Source organism: Vicugna pacos, chromosome 11 (assembly GCF_048564905.1).
Source record: "Vicugna pacos chromosome 11, VicPac4, whole genome shotgun sequence".
NCBI lineage: Eukaryota > Metazoa > Chordata > Mammalia > Artiodactyla > Camelidae > Vicugna > Vicugna pacos.
This window is the reverse complement of record NC_132997.1, coordinates 10,495,887-10,515,580: the sequence shown is the minus strand read 5'-3', so window position 1 is coordinate 10,515,580 and position 19,694 is coordinate 10,495,887.

The following is a 19,694-nucleotide window of genomic DNA, read 5'->3' as shown; positions in this document are numbered from 1 at the left end:
TTTCTTTTCAGTTGCCAACCCCACTCCATACATATATATGGGAACGTACAAGCTCCAACTCGGTTTTACAGTGAAAACGGCAGGCACTTCCAACCGGCACTAGGAAACAGACTGAGAAACCAGAGTAAGTGTTTCTCCTGCAACCCGTTCCCTTTGTGCTGGATGAACGAACGTCTCTCCACATGCTCAGGTCTGAGAGATAAGTGTGTGTGAAAGCCGTCCTTCACCTAGCTTGAAGGAAACACAAAGTTTCTTTTCAGTTGCTAACTCCACTCCATACATATATATGGGGCTGTACAAGCCCCAACTCGGTTTTACAGTGAAAACGGCAGGCATTTCAAACCGGCACTAGGAAACAGACTGAGAAACCAGAGTAAGTGTTTCTCCTGCAACCGGTTCCCTTTGTGCAGGATGAACGAACGTCTCTCCACATGCTCAGTTCTGAGAGATAAGTGTGTGTGAAAGCCGTCCTTCACCTAGCTTGAAGGGAACACAAAGTTTCTTTTCAGTTGCCAACTCCACTCCATACATATATAGGGGGAGGTACAAGCTCCAACTCTGTGTTATAGTGAAAAAGGCAGGCACTTCAAACCGGCACTAGGAAACAGACTGAGAAACCAGAGTAAGTGTTTCTCCTGCAACCAGTTCCTTTGTGCTGGATGAACGAACGTCTCTCCACATGCTCAGTTCTGAGAGATAAGTGTGTGTGAAAGCCGTCCTTCACCTAGCTTGAAGGGAACACAAAGTTTCTTTTCAGTTGCCAACTCCACTCCATACATATATATGGGGCTGTACAAGCCCCAACTCGGTTTTACAGTGAAAACGGCAGGCACTTCAAACCAGCACTAGGAAACAGACTGAGAAACCAGAGTAAGTGTTTCTCCTGCAACCAGTTCCCTTTGTGCTGGATGAACGAACGTCTCTCCACATGCTCAGTTCTGAGAGATAAGTGTGTGTGAAAGCCGTCCTTCACCTAGCTTGAAGGGAACACAAATTTTCTTTTCAGTTGCCAACTCCACTCCATACATATATAGGGGGAGGTATAAACTCCAACTCTGTGTTATAGTGAAAAAGGCAGGCACTTCAAACCGGCACTAGGAAACAGACTGAGAAACCAGAGTAAGTGTTTCTCCTGCAACCAGTTCCCTTTGTGCTGGATAAACGAACGTCTCTCCACATGCTCAGTTCTGAGAGATAAGTGTGTGTGAAAGCCGTCCTTCACCTAGCTTGAAGGGAACACAAAGTTTCTTTTCAGTTGCCAACTCCACTCCATACATATATATGGGGCTGTACAAGCCCCAACTCGGTTTTACAGTGAAAACGGCAGGCACTTCAAACCGGCACTATGAAACAGACTGAGAAACCAGAGTAAGTGTTTCTCCTGCATCACGTTTCCTTTCTGCTGGATGAACGAACGTCTCTCCACATACTCAGTTCTGAGAGATAAGTGTGTGTGAAAGCCGTCCTTCACCTAGCTTGAAGGGAACACAAAGTTTCTTTTCAGTTGCCAACTCCACTCCATAAATATATATGGGGAGGTAAAAGTTCCAACTCGCTTTTACAGTGAAAACGGCAGTCTCTTCCACCGGTACTAGTAAACAGACAGAGAAACCAGAGTAAGTGTTTCTCCTGCAACCCGTTCCCTTTGTGCTGGATGAACGAACGTCTCTCCACATGCTCAGTTCTGAGAGATAAGTGTGTGTGAAAGCCGTCCTTCACCTAGCTTGAAGGGAACACAAAGTTTCTTTTCATTTGCCAGCTCCATTCCATACATATATATGGGGAGGTACAAGCTCCAACTCGGTTTTACATTGAAAACGGCAAGCACTTCAAACCGGCACTAGGAAAAAGACTGAGAAACCAGAGTAAGTGTTTCTCCTGCAACCCGTTCCCTTTGTGCTGGATGAACGAACGTCTCTCCACATGCTCAGTTCTGAGGGATAAGTGTGTGTGAAAGCCGTCCTTCACCTAGCTTGAAGGGAACACAAAGTTTCTTTTCAGTTGCCAACTCCACTCCATACATATATATGGGGAGGTACAAGCTCCAACTCGGTTTTACAGTGAAAACGGCAGGCACTTCAAACCGGCACTAGGAAACAGACTGAGAAACCAGAGTAAGTGTTTCTCCTGCAAACCGTTCCCTTTGTGCTGGATGAACGAACGTCTCTCCACATGCTCAGTTCTGAGAGATAAGTGTGTGTGAAATCCGTCCTTCACCTAGCTTGAAGGGAACACAAAGTTTCTTTTCAGTTGCCAACTCCACTCCATACATATATATACGGCTGTACAAGCCCCAACTCGGTTTTACAGTGAAAACGGCAGGCACTTCATACCGGCACTAGGAAACAGACTGAGAAACCAGAGTAAGTGTTTCTCCTGCAAACAGTTCCCTTTGTGCTGGATGAACGAACGTCTCTCCACATGCTCAGTTCTCAGAGATAAGTGTGTGTGAAAGCCGTCCTTCACCTAGCTTGAAGGGAACACAAATTTTCTTTTCAGTTGCCAACTCCACTCCATACATATATATGGGGCTGTACAAGCCCCAACTCGGTTTTACAGTGAAAACGGCAGGCACTTCCAACCGGAACTAGGAAACAGACTGAGAAACCAGAGTAAGTGTTTCTCCTGCAACCGGTTCCATTTGTGCTGGATGAACGAACGTCTCTCCACATGCTCAGTTCTGAGAGATAAGTGTGTGTGAAAGCCGTCCTTTACCTAGCTTGAAGGGAACACAAAGTTTCTTTTCAGTTGCCAAATCCACTCCATACATATATATGGGGCTGTACAAGCCCCAACTCGGTTTTACAGTGAAAACGGCAGGCACTTCAATCCGGCACTAGGAAACAGACTGAGAAACCAGAGTAAGTGTTTCTCCTGTAACCGGTTCCCTTTGTGCAGGATGAACGAACGTCTCTCCACATTCTCAGTTCTGAGAGATAAGTGTGTGTGAAAGCCGTCCTTCACCTATCTTGAAGGGAACACAAAGTTTCTTTTCAGTTGCCAACTCCACTCCATACATATATATGGGGCTGTACAAGCCCCAACTCGGTTTTACAGTGAAAACGGCAGGCACTTCAAACCGGCACTAGGAAACAGACTGAGAAACCAGAGTAAGTGTTTCTCCTGCAACCGGTTCCCTTTGTGCTGGATGAACGAACGTCTCTCCACATGCTCATTTCTGAGAGATAAGTGTGTGTGAAAGCCGTCCTTTACCTAGCTTGAAGGGAACACAAATTTTCTTTTCAGTTGCCAACTCCACTCCATACATATATAGGGGGAGGTACAAGCTCCAACTCTGTGTTATAGTGAAAACGGCAGGCAATTCAAACCGGCACTAGGAAACAGACTGAGAAACCAGAGTAAGTGTTTCTCCTGCAACCGGTTCCCTTTGTGCTGGATGAACGAACGTCTCTCCACATGCTCATTTCTGAGAGATAAGTGTGTGTGAAAGCCGTCCTTTACCTAGCTTGAAGGGAACACAAATTTTCTTTTCAGTTGCCAACTCCACTCCATACATATATAGGGGGAGGTACAAGCTCCAACTCTGTGTTATAGTGAAAAAGGCAGGCACTTCAAACCGGCACTAGGAAACAGAATTAGAAACCAGAGTAAGTGTTTCTCCTGCAAACCGTTTCCTTTGTGCTGGATAAACGAACGTCTCTCCACATGCTCAGTTCTGAGAGATAAGTGTGTGTGAAAGCCGTCCTTCACCTAGCTTGAAGGGAACACAAAGTTTCTTTTCAGTTGCCAACTCCACTCCATACATATATATGGGGCTGTACAAGCCCCAACTCTGTTTTACAGTGAAAACAGCAGGCACTTCAAACCGGCACTAGGAAACAGACTGAGAAACCAGAGTAAGTGTTTCTCCTGCAACCGGTTCCCTTTGTGCTGGATGAACGAACGTCTCTCCACATGCTCAGTTCTGAGAGATAAGTGTGTGTGAAATCCGTCCTTCACCTAGCTTGAAGGGAACACAAAGTTTCTTTTCAGTTGCCAACTCCACTCCATACATATATATAGGGCTGTACAAGCCCCAACTCGGTTTTACAGTGAAAACGGCAGGCACTTCAAACCAGCACTAGGAAACAGACTGAGAAACCAGAGTAAGTGTTTCTCCTGCAACCAGTTCCCTTTGTGCTGGATGAACGAACGTCTCTCCACATGCTCAGTTCTGAGAGATAAGTGTGTGTGAAAGCCGTCCTTCACCAAGCTTGAAGGGAACACAAATTTTCTTTTCAGTTGCCAACTCCACTCCATACATATATATGGGGCTGTACAAGCCCCAACTCGGTTTTACAGTGAAAACGGCAGGCACTTCAAACCGGCACTAGGAAACAGACTGAGAAACCAGAGTAAGTGTTTCTGCTGCAACCGGTTCCCTTTGTGCTGGATGAACGAACGTCTCTCCACATGCTCAGTTCTGAGAGATAAGTGTGTGTGAAAGCCGTCCTTTACCTATCTTGAAGGGAACACAAATTTTCTTTTCAGTTGCCAACTCCACTCCATACATATATAGGGGGAGGTACAAGCTCCAACTCTGTGTTATAGTGAAAAAGGCAGGCACTTCAAACCGGCACTAGGAAACAGACTGAGAAACCAGAGTAAGTGTTTCTCCTGCAACCAGTTCCCTTTGTGCTGGATAAACGAACGTCTCTCCACATGCTCAGTTCTGAGAGATAAGTGTGTGTGAAAGCCGTCCTTCACCTAGCTTCAAGGGAACACAAATTTTCTTTTCAGTTGCCAACTCCACTCCATACATATATAGGGGGAGGTACAAGCTCCAACTCTGTGTTATAGTGAAAAAGGCAGGCACTTCAAACCGGCACTAGGAAACAGACTGAGAAACCAGAGTAAGTGTTTCTCCTGCAAACCGTTTCCTTTGTGCTGGATAAACGAACGTCTCTCCACATGCTCAGTTCTGAGAGATAAGTGTGTGTGAAAGCCGTCCTTCACCTAGCTTGAAGGGAACACAAAGTTTCTTTTCAGTTGCCAACTCCACTCCATACATATATATGGGGCTGTACAAGCCCCAACTCGGTTTTACAGTGAAAACGGCAGGCACTTCAAACCGGCACTAGGAAACAGACTGAGAAACCAGAGTAAGTGTTTCTCCTGCAACCGGTTCCCTTTGTGCTGGATGAACGAACGTCTCTCCACATGCTCAGTTCTGAGAGATAAGTGTGTGTGAAAGCCTTCCTTCAACTAGCTTGAAGGGAACACAAAGTTTCTTTTCAGTCGCGAACTCCACTCCATACATATATATGGGGCTGTACAAGCCCCAACTCGGTTTTACAGTGAAAACGGCAGGCACTTCAAACCGGCACTAGGAAACAGACTGAGAAACCAGAGTAAGTGTTTCTCCTGCAAACCGTTTCCTTTGTGCTGGATAAACGAACGTCTCTCCACATGCTCAGTTCTGAGAGATAAGTGTGTGTGAAAGCCGTCCTGCACCTAGCTTGAAGGGAACACAAAGTTTCTTTTCAGTTGCCAACTCCACTCCATACATATAATTGGGGCTGTACAAGCCCCAACTCGGTTTTACAGTGAAAACGGCAGGCACTTCAAACCGGCACTAGGAAACAGACTGAGAAACCAGAGTAAGTGTTTCTCCTGCAACCGGTTCCCTTTGTGCTGGATGAACGAACGTCTCTCCAAATGCTCAGTTCTGAGAGATAAGTGTGTGTGAAATCCGTACTTCACCTAGCTTGAAGGGAACACAAAGTTTCTTTTCAGTTGCCAACTCCACTCCATACATATATATGGGGCTGTACAAGCCCCAACTCGGTTTTACAGTGAAAACGGCAGGCACTTCAAACCAGCACTAGGAAACAGACTGAGAAACCAGAGTAAGTGTTTCTCCTGCAACCAGTTCCCTTTGTGCTGGATGAACGAACGTCTCTCCACATGCTCAGTTCTGAGAGATAAGTGTGTGTGAAAGCCGTCCTTCACCTAGCTTGAAGGGAACACAAAGTTTCTTTTCAGTTGCCAACTCCACTCCATACATATATATGGGGCTGTACAAGCCCCAATTCGGTTTTACAGTGAAAACGGCAGGCACTTCAAACCGGCACTAGGAAACAGACTGAGAAACCAGAGTAAGTGTTTCTCCTGCAACCGGTTCCCTTTGTGCTGGATGAACGAACGTCTCTCCACATGCTCAGTTCTGAGAGATAAGTGTGTGTGAAATCCGTCCTTCACCTAGCTTGAAGGGAACACAAAGTTTCTTTTCAGTTGCCAACTCCACTCCATACATATATATGGGGCTGTACAAGCCCCAACTCGGTTTTACAGTGAAAACGGCAGGCACTTCAAACCAGCACTTGGAAACAGACTGAGAAACCAGAGTAAGTGTTTCTCCTGCAACCAGTTCCCTTTGTGCTGGATGAACGAACGTCTCTCCACATGCTCAGTTCTGAGAGATAAGTGTGTGTGAAAGCCGTCCTTCACCTAGCTTGAAGGGAACACATATTTTCTTTTCAGTTGCCAACTCCACTCCATACATATATATGGGGCTGTACAAGCCCCAACTCTGTGTTACAGTGAAAACGGCAGGCACTTCAAACCGGCACTAGGAAACAGACTGAGAAACCAGAGGAAGTGTTTCTCCTGCAACCCGTTTCCTTTGTGCTGGATGAATGAACGTCTCTCCACATGCTCAGTTCTGAGAGATAAGTGTGTGTGAAAGCCGTCCTTCACCTAGCTTGAAGGGAACACAAAGTTTCTTTTCAGTTGCCAACTCCACTTCATACATATATATCGGGAGGTACAAGCTCCAACTGGGTTTTACAGGGAAAACGGCAGGCACTTCAAACCGGCACTAGGAAACAGACTGAGAAACCAGAGTAAGTGTTTCTCCTGCAACCCGTTCCCTTTGTGCTGGATGAACGAACGTCTCTCCACATGCTCAGTTCTGAGAGATAAGTGAGTGTGAAAGCCGTCCTTCACCTAGCTTGAAGGGAACACAAAGTTTCTTTTCAGTTGCCAACTCCACTCCATACATATATATGGGGAGGTACAAGCTCCAACTCGGTTTTACAGTGAAAACGGGAGGCACTTCCAACCGGCACTAGGAAACAGACTGAGAAACCAGAGTAAGTGTTTCTCCTGCAACCCGTTCCCTTTGTGCTGGATGAACGAACGTCTCTCCACATGCTCTGTTCTGAGAGATAAGTGTGTGTGAAAGCTGTCCTTCACCTAGCTTGAAGGGAACACAAAGTTTCTTTTCAGTTGCCAACTCCACTCCATACATATATATGGGGCTGTTCAAGCCCCAACTCGGTTTTACAGTGAAAACGGCAGGCACTTCAAACCGGCACAAGGAAACAGACTGAGAAACCAGAGTAAGTGTTTCTCCTGCAACCCGTTCCCTTTGTGCTGGATGAACGAACGTCTCTCCACATGCTCAGTTCTGAGAGACAAGTGTGTGTGAAAGCCGTCCTTCACCTAGCTTGAAGGGAACACAAATTTTCTTTTCAGTTGTCAACTCCACTCCATACATATATATGGGGAGGTACAAGCTCCAACTCGGTGTTACAGTGAAAACGGCAGGCACTTCAAACCGGCACTAGGAAACAGACTGAGAAACCAGAGTAAGTGTTTCTCTTGCAACCCTTTCCCTTTTTGTTGGATGAATGAACTTCTATAGACATGCTCAGTTCTGAGAGATAAGTGTGTGTGAAAGCCGTCCTTCACCTAGCTTGAAGGGAACACAAAAGTTTCTTTTCAGTTGCCAACTCCACTCCATACATATATATGGGGAGGTACAAGCTCCAACTCGGTGTTACAGTGAAAACGGCAGGCACTTCAAACAGGCACTAGGGAAGAGAATGATAAACCAGAGCAAGTGTTTCTCCTGCAACCCGTTCCCTTTGTGCTGGATGAACGAACGTCTCTCCACATGCTCAGTTCTGAGAGATAAGTGTGTGTGAAAGCCGTCCTTCACCTAGCTTGAAGGGAACACAAAGTTTCTTTTCAGTTGCCAACTCCAATCCATACATATATATGGAGAGGTACAAGCTCAAACTCGGTGTTACAGTGAAAACGGCAGGCACTTCAAACCGGCACTAGGAAACAGACTGAGAAACCAGAGTAAGTGTTTCTCCTGCAACCCGTTCCCTTGGTGCTGGATGAACGAACGTCTCTCCACATGCTCAGTTCTGAGAGATAAGTGTGTGTGAAAGCCGTCCTTCACCTAGCTTGAAGGGAACACAAAGTTTCTTTTCAGTTGCCAACTCCACTCCATACATATATATGGGGAGGTACAAACTCCAACTCGATTTTACAGTGAAAACGGGAGGCACTTCCAACCGGCACTAGGAAACAGACTGAGAAACCAGAGTAAGTGTTTCTCCTCCAAACCTTTCCCTTTGTGCTGGATGAACGAACGTCTCTCCACATGCTCAGTTCTGAGAGATAATTGTGTGTGAAAGCCGTCCTTCACCTAGCTTGAAGGGAACACAAAGTTTCTTTTCAGTTGCCAACTCCACTCCATACATATATATGGGGAGGTAAAAGTTCTAACTCGGTTTTACAGTGAAAACGGCAGGCACTTCCACCGGTACTAGGAAACAGACAGAGAAACCAGAGTAAGTGTTTCTCCTGCAACCCGTTCCCTTTGTACTGGATGAACGAACGTCTCTCCACATGCTCAGTTCTGAGAGATAAGTGTGTGTGAAAGCCGTCCTTCACCTAGCTTGAAGGGAACACAAAGTTTCTTTTCAGTTGCCAGCTCCATTCCATACATATATATGGGGAGGTTCAAGCTCCAACTCGGTTTTACATTGAAAACGGCAGGCACTTCAAACCGGCACTAGGAAACAGACTGAGAAACCAGAGTAAGTGTTTCTCCTGCAACCCGTTCCCTTTGTGCTGGATGAACGAACGTCTCTCCACATGCTCAGTTCTGAGAGATAAGTGTGTGTGAAAGCCGTCCTTCACCTAGCTTGAAGGGAACACAAAGTTTCTTTTCAGCTGCCAACTCCACTCCATACATATATATAGGGCTGTTCAAGCTCCAACTCGGTTTTACAGTGAAAACGGCAGGCACTTCAAACCGGCACTAGGAAACAGACTGAGAAACCAGAGTAAGTGTTTCTCCTGCAACCCGTTCCCTTTGTGCTGGATGAACGAACGTCTCTCCACATGCTCAGTTCTGAGAGATAAGTGTGTGTGAAAGCTGTCCTTCACCTAGCTTGAAGGGAACACAAAGTTTCTTTTCAGTTGCCAACTCCACTCCATACATATATATGGGGCTGTACAAGCCCCAACTCGGTTTTGCAGTGAAAACGGCAGGCACTTCAAACCGGCACAAGGAAACAGACTGAGAAACCAGAGTAAGTGTTTCTCCTGCAACCAGTTCCCTTTGTGCTGGATGAACGAACGTCTCTCCACATGCTCAGTTCTGAAAGAAAAGTGTGTTTGAAAGCCGTCCTTCACCAAGCTTGAAGGGAACACAAATTTTCTTTTCAGTTGCCAACTTCACTCCATACATATATATGGGGAGGTACAAGCTCCAACTCGGTGTTACAGTGAAAACGGCAGGCACTTCAAACCGGCACTAGGAAACAGACTGAGAAACCAGAGTAAGTGTTTCTCCTGCAACCCTTTCCCTTTTTGTTGGATGAATGAACTTCTATCCACATGCTCAGTTCTGAGAGATAAGTGTGTGTGAAAGCCGTCCTTCACCTAGCTTGAAGGGAACACAAAAGTTTCTTTTCAGTTGCCAACTCCACTCCATACATATATATGGGGAGGTACAAGCTCCAACTCGGTGTTACAGTGAAAACGGCAGGCACTTCAAACCGGCACTAGGGAAGAGAATGATAAACCAGAGCAAGTGTTTCTCCTGCAACCCGTTCCCTTTGTGCTGGATGAACGAACGTCTCTCCACATGCTCAGTTCTGAGAGATAAGTGTGTGTGAAAGCCGTCCTTCACCTAGCTTGAAGGGAACACAAAGTTTATTTTCAGTAGCCAACTCCACTCCATACATATATATGGGGAGGGACAAGTTCCAAATCGGTTTTACAGTGAAAACGGCAGGCACTTCAAACCGGCACTAGGAAACAGACTGAGAAACCAGAGTAAGTGTTTCTGCTGCAACCCGTTCCCTTTGTGCTGGATGAACGAACGTCTCTCCACATGCTCAGTTCTGAGAGATAAGTGTGTGTGAAAGCCGTCCTTCACCTAGCTTGAAGGGAACACAAAGTTTCTTTTCAGTTGCCAACTCCACTCCATACATATATATGGGGCTGTACAAGCCCCAACTCGGTTTTACAGTGAAAACGGCAGGCACTTCAAACCGGCACTAGGAAACAGACTGAGAAACCAGAGTAAGTGTTTCTCCTGCAAACTGTTCCCTTTGTGCTGGATGAATGAACGTCTCTCCACATGCTCAGTTCTGAGAGATAAGTGTGTGTGAAAGCCGTCCTTCACCTAGTTTGAAGGGAACACAAAGTTTCTTTTCAGTTGTCAACTCCACTCCATACATATATATGGGGAGGTACAAGCTACAACTCGGATTTACAGTGAAAAAGGCAGGCACTTCAAACCGGCACTAGGAAACAGACTGAGAAACCAGAGTAAGTGTTCCTCCTGCAACCCGTTCCCTTTGTGCTGGATGAACGAACGTCTGTCCACATGCTCAGTTCTGAGAGATAAGTGAGTGTGAAAGCCGTCCTTCACCTAGCTTGAAGGGAACACAAAGTTTCTTTTCAGTTGCCAACTCCATTCCATACATATATATGGGGAGGTACAAGCTCCAACTCGGTTTTACAGTGAAAACGGCAGGCACTTCATACCGGCACTAGGAAACAGACTGAGAAACCAGAGTAAGTGTTTCTCCTGCAACCCGTACCATTTGTCCTGGATGAACGTACGTCTATCCACAAGCTCAGATCTGAGAGATAAGTGTGTGTGAAAGCCGTCCTTCACCTAGCTTGAAGGGAACACAAAGTTTCTTTTTAGTTGACAACTCCACTCCATACATATATATGGGGAGGTACAAGCTCCAACTCGTTTATACAGTGAAAAGGGCAGGCACTTCACAACGGTACTAGGAAACAGACTGAGAAACCAGAGTAAATGTTTCTCCTGCAACCCGTTCCCTTTGTGCTGGATGAACGAACGTCTCTCCACATGCTCAGTTCTGAGAGATAAGTGTGTGTGAAAGCCGTCCTTCACCTAGGTTGAAGGGAACACAAAGTTCTTTTCATATATATGGGGAGGTACAAGCTCCAACTCGGTTTTACAGTGAAAACGGTAGGCACTTCAAACCGGCACTAGGAAACAGACTGAGAAACCAGAGTAAGTGTTTCTCCTGCAACCCGTTCCCTTTGTGCTGGATGAACGAACGTTTCTCCACATGTTCAGTTCTGAGAGATAAGTGTGTGTGAAAGCCGTCCTTCACCGAGCTTGAAGGGAACACAAAGTTTCTTTTCAGTTGCCAACACCAATCCATACATATATATGGGGAGGTACAAGCTCCAACTCGGTTTTACAGTGAAAACGGCAGGCACTTCAAACCGGCACTAGGAAACAGACTGAGAAACCAGAGAAAGTGTTTCTCCTGCAAACTGTTCCCTTTATGATGGATGAAAGAACGTCTCTACACATGCTCATTTCTGAGAGATAAGTGTGTGTGAAAGCCGTCCTTCACATAGCTTGAAGGGAACACAAAGTTTCTTTTCAGTTGCCAACTCCACTCCATAAATATATATGGGGAGGTACAAGCTCCAACTCGGTTTTACAGTGAAAACGGCAGGCACTTCAAACCGGCACTAGGAAACAGACTGAGAAACCAGAGTAAGTGTTTCTCCTGCAACCCGTTCCCTTTGTGCTGGATGAACGAACTTCTCTCCACATGCTCAGTTCTGAGAGATAAGTGTGTGTGAAAGCCGTACTTCACCTAGCTTGAAGGGAACACAAAGTTTCTTTTCAGTTGCCAACTCCACTCCATACATATATATGGGGAGATACAAGCTCCAACTCGGTTTTACAGTGAAAACGGCAGGCACTTCAAACCGGCACTAGGAAACAGACTGAAAAACCAGAGTAAGTGTTTCTCCTGCAACCCGTTCCCTTTGTGCTGGATGAACGAACATCTCTCCACATGCTCAGTTCTGAGAGATAATTGTGTGTGAAAGCCGCCCTTCACCTAGCTTGAAGGGAACACAAAGTTTCTTTTCAGTTGCCAACTCTACTCCATACATATATATGGGGAGGTACAAGCTCCAACACGGTTTTACAGTGAAAACGGCAGGCACTTCAAACCGGCACTAGGAAACACTGAGAAACCAGAGTAAGTGTTTCTCCTGCAACCAGTTCCCTTTGTGCTGGATGAAAGAACGTCTCTCCACATGCTCAGTTCTGAGAGATAAGTGTGTGTGAAAGCCGTCCTTCACCTAGCTTGAAGGGAACACAAAGTTTCTTTTCAGTTGCCAACTCCACTCCATACATATATATGGGGAGGTACAAGCTCCAACTGGGTTTTACAGTGAAAACGGCAGGCACTTCAAACCGGCACTAGGAAACAGACTGAGAAACCAGAGAAAGTTTTTCTCCTGCAACACTTTCCCTTTGTTCTGGATGAACGAACGTCTCTCCACATGCTCAGTTCTGAGTGATAAGTGGGTGTGAAAGCCGTCGTTCACCTAGCTTGAAGGGAACACGAAGTTTCTTTTCAGTTTCAACTCCACTCCATACATATATATGGGGAGGTACAAGCTGCAATTGGATTTTACAGTGAAAACGGCAGGCACTTCAAACCGGCACTAGGAAACAGATTGAGAAACCAGAGTAAGTGTTTCTTCTGCAACCCGTTGCCTTTGTGCTGGATGAACGAACGTCTCTCCACATGCTCAGTTCTGAGAGATAAGTGTGTGTGAAAGCCGTCCTTCACTTAGCTTGAAGGGAAATCAAAGTTTCTTTTCAGTTGCCAACTCCACTCCATACATATATATGGGGAGGTACAAGCTCCAACTCGGTTTTACAGTGAAAACGGCAGGCACTTCAAACCGGCACTAGGAAACAGACTGAGAATCCAGAGTAAGTGTTTCTCCTGCAACCCGTTCCCTTTGTGCTGGATGAACGAACGCCTCTCCACATGCTCAGTTCTGAGAGATAAGTGTATGTGAAAGCCGTCCTTCACCTAGCTTGAAGGGAACACAAAGTTTCTTTTCAGTTGCCAACTCCACTCCATACATATATATGGGGTGGTACAAGCTCCAACTCGGTTTTACAGTGAAAACGGCAGGCACTTCAAACCGGCACTAGGAAACAGACTGAGAAACCAGAGTAAGTGTTCTCCTGCAACCCGTTCCCTTTGTGCTGGATGAACGAACGTCTCTCCACATGCTCAGTTCTGAGAGATAAGGGTGTGTGAAAACCGTCCTTCACCTAGCTTGAAGGAAACACAAAGTTTCTTATCAGATGCCAACACCAATCCATACATATATATGGGGAGGCACAAGCTCCAACTCGCTTTTACAGTGAAAACGGCAGGCACTTCAAACCGGCACTAGGAAACATACTGAGAAACCAGACTATGTGTTTCTCCTGCAACCCGTTCCCTTTATGCTGGATGAACGAACGTCACTCCACATGCTCATTTCTGAGAGATAAGTGTGTGTGAAAGCCGTCCTTCACCTAGCTTGAAGGGAACACAAAATTTTCTTTTCAGATGCCAACTCCACTCCATAAATATATATGGGGAAGTACAAGCCCCAACTCGGTTTTACAGTGAAAACGGCAGGCACTTCAAACCGGCACTAGGAAACAGACTGAGAACCAGAGTAAGTGTTTCTCCTGCAACCCGTTCCCTTTGTGTTGGATGAACGAACGTCTCTCCACATGCTCAGTTCTGAGAGATAAGTGTGTGTGAAAGCCGTCCTTCACCTAGCTTGAAGGGAACACAAAGTTTCTTTCAGTTGCCAACTCCACTCCATACATATATAAGGGGAGGTGCAAGCTCCAACTCGGTTTTACAGTGAAAACGGTAGGCTCTTCACACCGGCACAAGGAAACCGACTGAGAAACCAGAGTAAGTGTTTCTCCTGCAACCCGTTCCCTTTGTGCTGGATGAACGAACGTCTCTCCACATGCTCAGTTCTGAGAGATAAGTGTGTGTGAAATCCGTCCTTCACCTAGCTTGAAGGGAACACAAAGTTTCTTTTCAGTTGCCAACTCCACTCCATACATATATATGGGGCTGTACAAGCCCCAACTCGGTTTTACAGTGAAAACGGCAGGCACTTCAAACCGGCACTAGGAAACAGACTGAGAAACCAGAGTAAGTGTTTCTCCTGCAACCAGTTCCCTTTGTGCTGGATGAATGAACGTCTCTCCACATGCTCAGTTCTGAGAGATAAGTGTGTGTGAAAGCCGTCCTTCACCTAGTTTGAAGGGAACACAAAGTTTCTTTTCAGTTGTCAACTCCACTCCATACATATATATGGGGAGGTACAAGCTACAACTCGGTTTTACAGTGAAAACGGCAGGCACTTCAAACCGGCACTAGGAAACAGACTGAGAAACCAGAGAAAGTGTTTCTCCTGCAACCCGTTCCCTTTGTGCTGGATGAACGAACGTCTCTCCACATGCTCAGTTCTTAGAGATAAGTGTGTGTGAAAGCCGTCCTTCACATAGCTTGAAGGGAACACAAAGTTTCTTTTCAGTTGCCAACTCCAATCCATACATATATATGGGGAGGTACAAGCTCCAACTCGGTTTTACAGTGAAAAAGGCAGGCACTTCAAACCGGCACTAGGAAACAGACTGAGAAACCAGAATAAGTGTTCCTCCTGCAACCCGTTCCCTTTGTGCTGGATGAACGAACGTCTCTCCACATGCTCAGTTCTGAGAGATAAGTGTGTGTGAAAGCCGTCCTTCACCTAGCTTGAAGGGAACACAAAGTTTCTTTTCAGTTGCCAACTCCATTCCATACATATATATGGGGAGGTACAAGCTCCAACTCGGTTTTACAGTGAAAACGGCAGGCACTTCAAACCGGCACTAGGAAAGAGACTGAGAAAGCAGAGTAAGTGTTTCTCCTGCAACCCGTTCCATTTGTCCTGGATGAACGTACGTCTATCCACAAGCTCAGATCTGAGAGATAAGTGTGTGTGAAAGCCGTCCTTCACCTAGCTTGAAGGGAACACAAAGTTTCTTTTTAGTTGACAACTCCACTCCATACATATATATGGGGAGGTACAAGCTCCAACTCGTTTATACAGTGAAAAGGGCAGGCACTTCAAAACGGTACTAGGAAACAGACTGAGAAACCAGAGTAAATGTTTCTCCTGCAACCCGTTCCCTTTGTGCTGGATGAACGAACGTCTCTCCACATGCTCAGTTCTGAGAGATAAGTGTGTGTGAAAGCCGTCCTTCACCTAGCTTGAAGGGAACACAAAGTTTCTTTTCATATATATGGGGAGGTACAAGCTCCAACTCGGTTTTACAGTGAAAACTGTAGGCACTTCAAACCGGCACTAGGAAACAGACTGAGAAACCAGAGTAAGTGTTTCTCCTGCAACCCGTTCCCTTTGTGCTGGATGAACGAACGTTTCTCCACATGTTCAGTTCTGAGAGATAAGTGTGTGTGAAAGCCGTCCTTCACCGAGCTTGAAGGGAACACAAAGTTTCTTTTCAGTTGCCAACACCAATCCATACATATATATGGGGAGGTACAAGCTCCAACTCGGTTTTACAGTGAAAACGGCAGGCACTTCAAACCGGCACTAGGAAACAGACTGAGAAACCAGAGTAAGTGTTTCTCCTGCAAACTGGTCCCTTTATGATGGATGAACGAACGTCTCTACACATGCTCATTTCTGAGAGATAAGTGTGTGTGAAAGCCGTCCTTCACCTAGCTTGAAGGGAACACAAAGTTTCTTTTCAGTTGCCAACTCCACTCCATAAATATATATGGGGAGGTACAAGCTCCAACTCGGTTTTACAGTGAATACGGCAGGCACTTCAAACCGGCACTAGGAAACAGACTGAGAAACCAGAGTAAGTGTTTCTCCTGCAACCCGTTCCCTTTGTGCTGGATGAACGAACTTCTCTCCACATGCTCAGTTCTGAGAGATAAGTGTGTGTGAAAGCCGCCCTTCACCTAGCTTGAAGGGAACACAAAGTTTCTTTTCAGTTGCCAACTCTACTCCATACATATATATGGGGAGGTACAAGCTCCAACACGGTTTTACAGTGAAAACGGCAGGCACTTCAAACCGGCACTAGGAAACACTGAGAAACCAGAGTAAGTGTTTCTCCTGCAACCAGTTCCCTTTGTGCTGGATGAAAGAACGTCTCTCCACATGCTCAGTTCTGAGAGATAAGTGTGTGTGAAAGCCGTCCTTCACCTAGCTTGAAGGGAACACAAAGTTTCTTTTCAGTTGCCAACTCCACTCCATACATATATATGGGGAGGTACAAGCTCCAACTGGGTTTTACAGTGAAAACGGCAGGCACTTCAAACCGGCACTAGGAAACAGACTGAGAAACCAGAGAAAGTTTTTCTCCTGCAACACTTTCCCTTTGTTCTGGATGAACGAACGTCTCTCCACATGCTCAGTTCTGAGTGATAAGTGGGTGTGAAAGCCGTCCTTCACCTAGCTTGAAGGGAACACGAAGTTTCTTTTCAGTTGTCAACTCCACTCCATACATATATATGGGGAGGTACAAGCTGCAATTGGATTTTACAGTGAAAACGGCAGGCACTTCAAACCGGCACTAGGAAACAGATTGAGAAACCAGAGTAAGTGTTTCTCCTGCAACCCGTTGCCTTTGTGCTGGATGAACGAACGTCTCTCCACATGCTCAGTTCTGAGAGATAAGTGTGTGTGAAAGCCGTCCTTCACCTAGCTTGAAGGGAAATCAAAGTTTCTTTTCAGTTGCCAACTCCAATCCATACATATATATGGGGAGGTACAAGCTCCAACTCGGTTTTACAGTGAAAACGGCAGGCACTTCAAACCGGCACTAGGAAACAGACTGAGAATCCAGAGTAAGTGTTTCTCCTGCAACCCGTTCCCTTTGTGCTGGATGAACGAACGCCTCTCCACATGCTCAGTTCTGAGAGATAAGTGTATGTGAAAGCCGTCCTTCACCTAGCTTGAAGGGAACACAAAGTTTCTTTTCAGTTGCCAACTCCACTCCATACATATATATGGGGTGGTACAAGCCCCAACTCGGTTTTACAGTGAAAACGGCAGGCACTTCAAACCGGCACTAGGAAACAGACTGAGAAACCAGAGTAAGTGTTCTCTTGCAACCCGTTCCCTTTGTGCTGGATGAACTAACGTCTCTCCACATGCTCAGTTCTGAGAGATAAGGGTGTGTGAAAACCGTCCTTCACCTAGCTTGAAGGAAACACAAAGTTTCTTTTCAGATGCCAACACCAATCCATACATATATATGGGGAGGTACAAGCTCCAACTCGGTTTTACAGTGAAAACGGCAGGCACTTCAAACCGGCACTAGGAAACATACTGAGAAACCAGACTATGTGTTTCTCCTGCAACCCGTTCCCTTTATGCTGGATGAACGAACGTCACTCCACATGCTCATTTCTGAGAGATAAGTGTGTGTGAAAGCCGTCCTTCACCTAGCTTGAAGGGAACACAAAATTTTCTTTTCAGTTGCCAACTCCACTCCATAAATATATATGGGGAAGTACAAGCCCCAACTCGGTTTTACAGTGAAAACGGCAGGCAATTCAAACCGGCACTAGGAAACAGACTGAGAAACCAGAGTAAGTGTTTCTCCTGCAACCCGTTCCCTTTGTGCTGGATGAACGAACGCCTCTCCACATGCTCAGTTCTGAGAAATAAGTGTGTGTGAAAGCCGTCCTTCACCTAGCTTGAAGGGAACACAAAGTTCTTTTCAGTTACCAACTCCACTCCATACATATATATGGGGAGGTACAAGCTCCAACTGGGTTTTACAGTGAAAACGGCAGGCACTTCAAACCGGCACTAGGAAACAGACTGAGAAACCAGAGAAAGTTTTTCTCCTGCAACACTTTCCCTTTGTTCTGGATGAACGAACGTCTCTCCACATGCTCAGTTCTGAGTGATAAGTGGGTGTGAAAGCCGTCCTTCACCTAGCTTGAAGGGAACACGAAGTTTCTTTTCAGTTGTCAACTCCACTCCATACATATATATGGGGAGGTACAAGCTGCAATTGGATTTTACAGTGAAAACGGCAGGCACTTCAAACCGGCACTAGGAAACAGATTGAGAAACCAGAGTAAGTGTTTCTCCTGCAACCCGTTGCCTTTGTGCTGGATGAAAGAACGTCTCTCCACATGCTCAGTTCTGAGAGATAAGTGTGTGTGAAAGCCGTCCTTCACCTAGCTTGAAGGGAAATCAAATTTTCTTTTCAGTTGCCAACTCCACTCCATACATATATATGGGGAGGTACAAGCTCCAACTCGGTTTTACAGTGAAAACGGCAGGCACTTCAAACCGGCACTAGGAAACAGACTGAGAATCCAGAGTAAGTGTTTCTCCTGCAACCCGTTCCCTTTGTGCTGGATGAACGAACGCCTCTCCACATGCTCAGTTCTGAGAGATAAGTGTATGTGAAAGCCGTCCTTCACCTAGCTTGAAGGGAACACAAAGTTTCTTTTCAGTTGCCAACTCCACTCCATACATATATATGGGGTGGTACAAGCCCCAACTCGGTTTTACAGTGAAAACGGCAGGCACTTCAAACCGGCACTAGGAAACAGACTGAGAAACCAGAGTAAGTGTTCTCCTGCAACCCGTTCCCTTTGTGCTGGATGAACTAACGTCTCTCCACATGCTCAGTTCTGAGAGATAAGGGTGTGTGAAAACCGTCCTTCACCTAGCTTGAAGGAAACACAAAGTTTCTTTTCAGATGCCAACACCAATCCATACATATATATGGGGAGGTACAAGCTCCAACTCGGTTTTACAGTGAAAACGGCAGGCACTTCAAACCGGCACTAGGAAACATACTGAGAAACCAGACTATGTGTTTCTCCTGCAACCCGTTCCCTTTATGCTGGATGAACGAACGTCACTCCACATGCTCATTTCTGAGAGATAAGTGTGTGTGAAAGCCGTCCTTCACCTAGCTTGAAGGGAACACAAAATTTTCTTTTCAGTTGCCAACTCCACTCCATAAATATATATGGGGAAGTACAAGCCCCAACTCGGTTTTACAGTGAAAACGGCAGGCAATTCAAACCGGCACTAGGAAACAGACTGAGAAACCAGAGTAAGTGTTTCTCCTGCAACCCGTTCCCTTTGTGCTGGATGAACGAACGCCTCTCCACATGCTCAGTTCTGAGAAATAAGTGTGTGTGAAAGCCGTCCTTCACCTAGCTTGAAGGGAACACAAAGTTCTTTTCAGTTACCAACTCCACTCCATACATATATATGGGGAGGTACAAGCTCCAACTCGGTTTTACAGTGAAAACGGCAGGCACTTCAAACCGGCACTAGGAAACAGACTGAGAACCAGAGTAAGTGTTTCTCCTGCAACCCGTTCCCTTTGTGTTGGATGAACGAACGTCTCTCCACATGCTCAGTTCTGAGAGATAAGTGTGTGTGAAAGCCGTCCTTCACCTAGCTTGAAGGGAACACAAAGTTTCTTTCAGTTGCCAACTCCACTCCATACATATATAAGGGGAGGTGCAAGCTCCAACTCGGTTTTACAGTGAAAACGG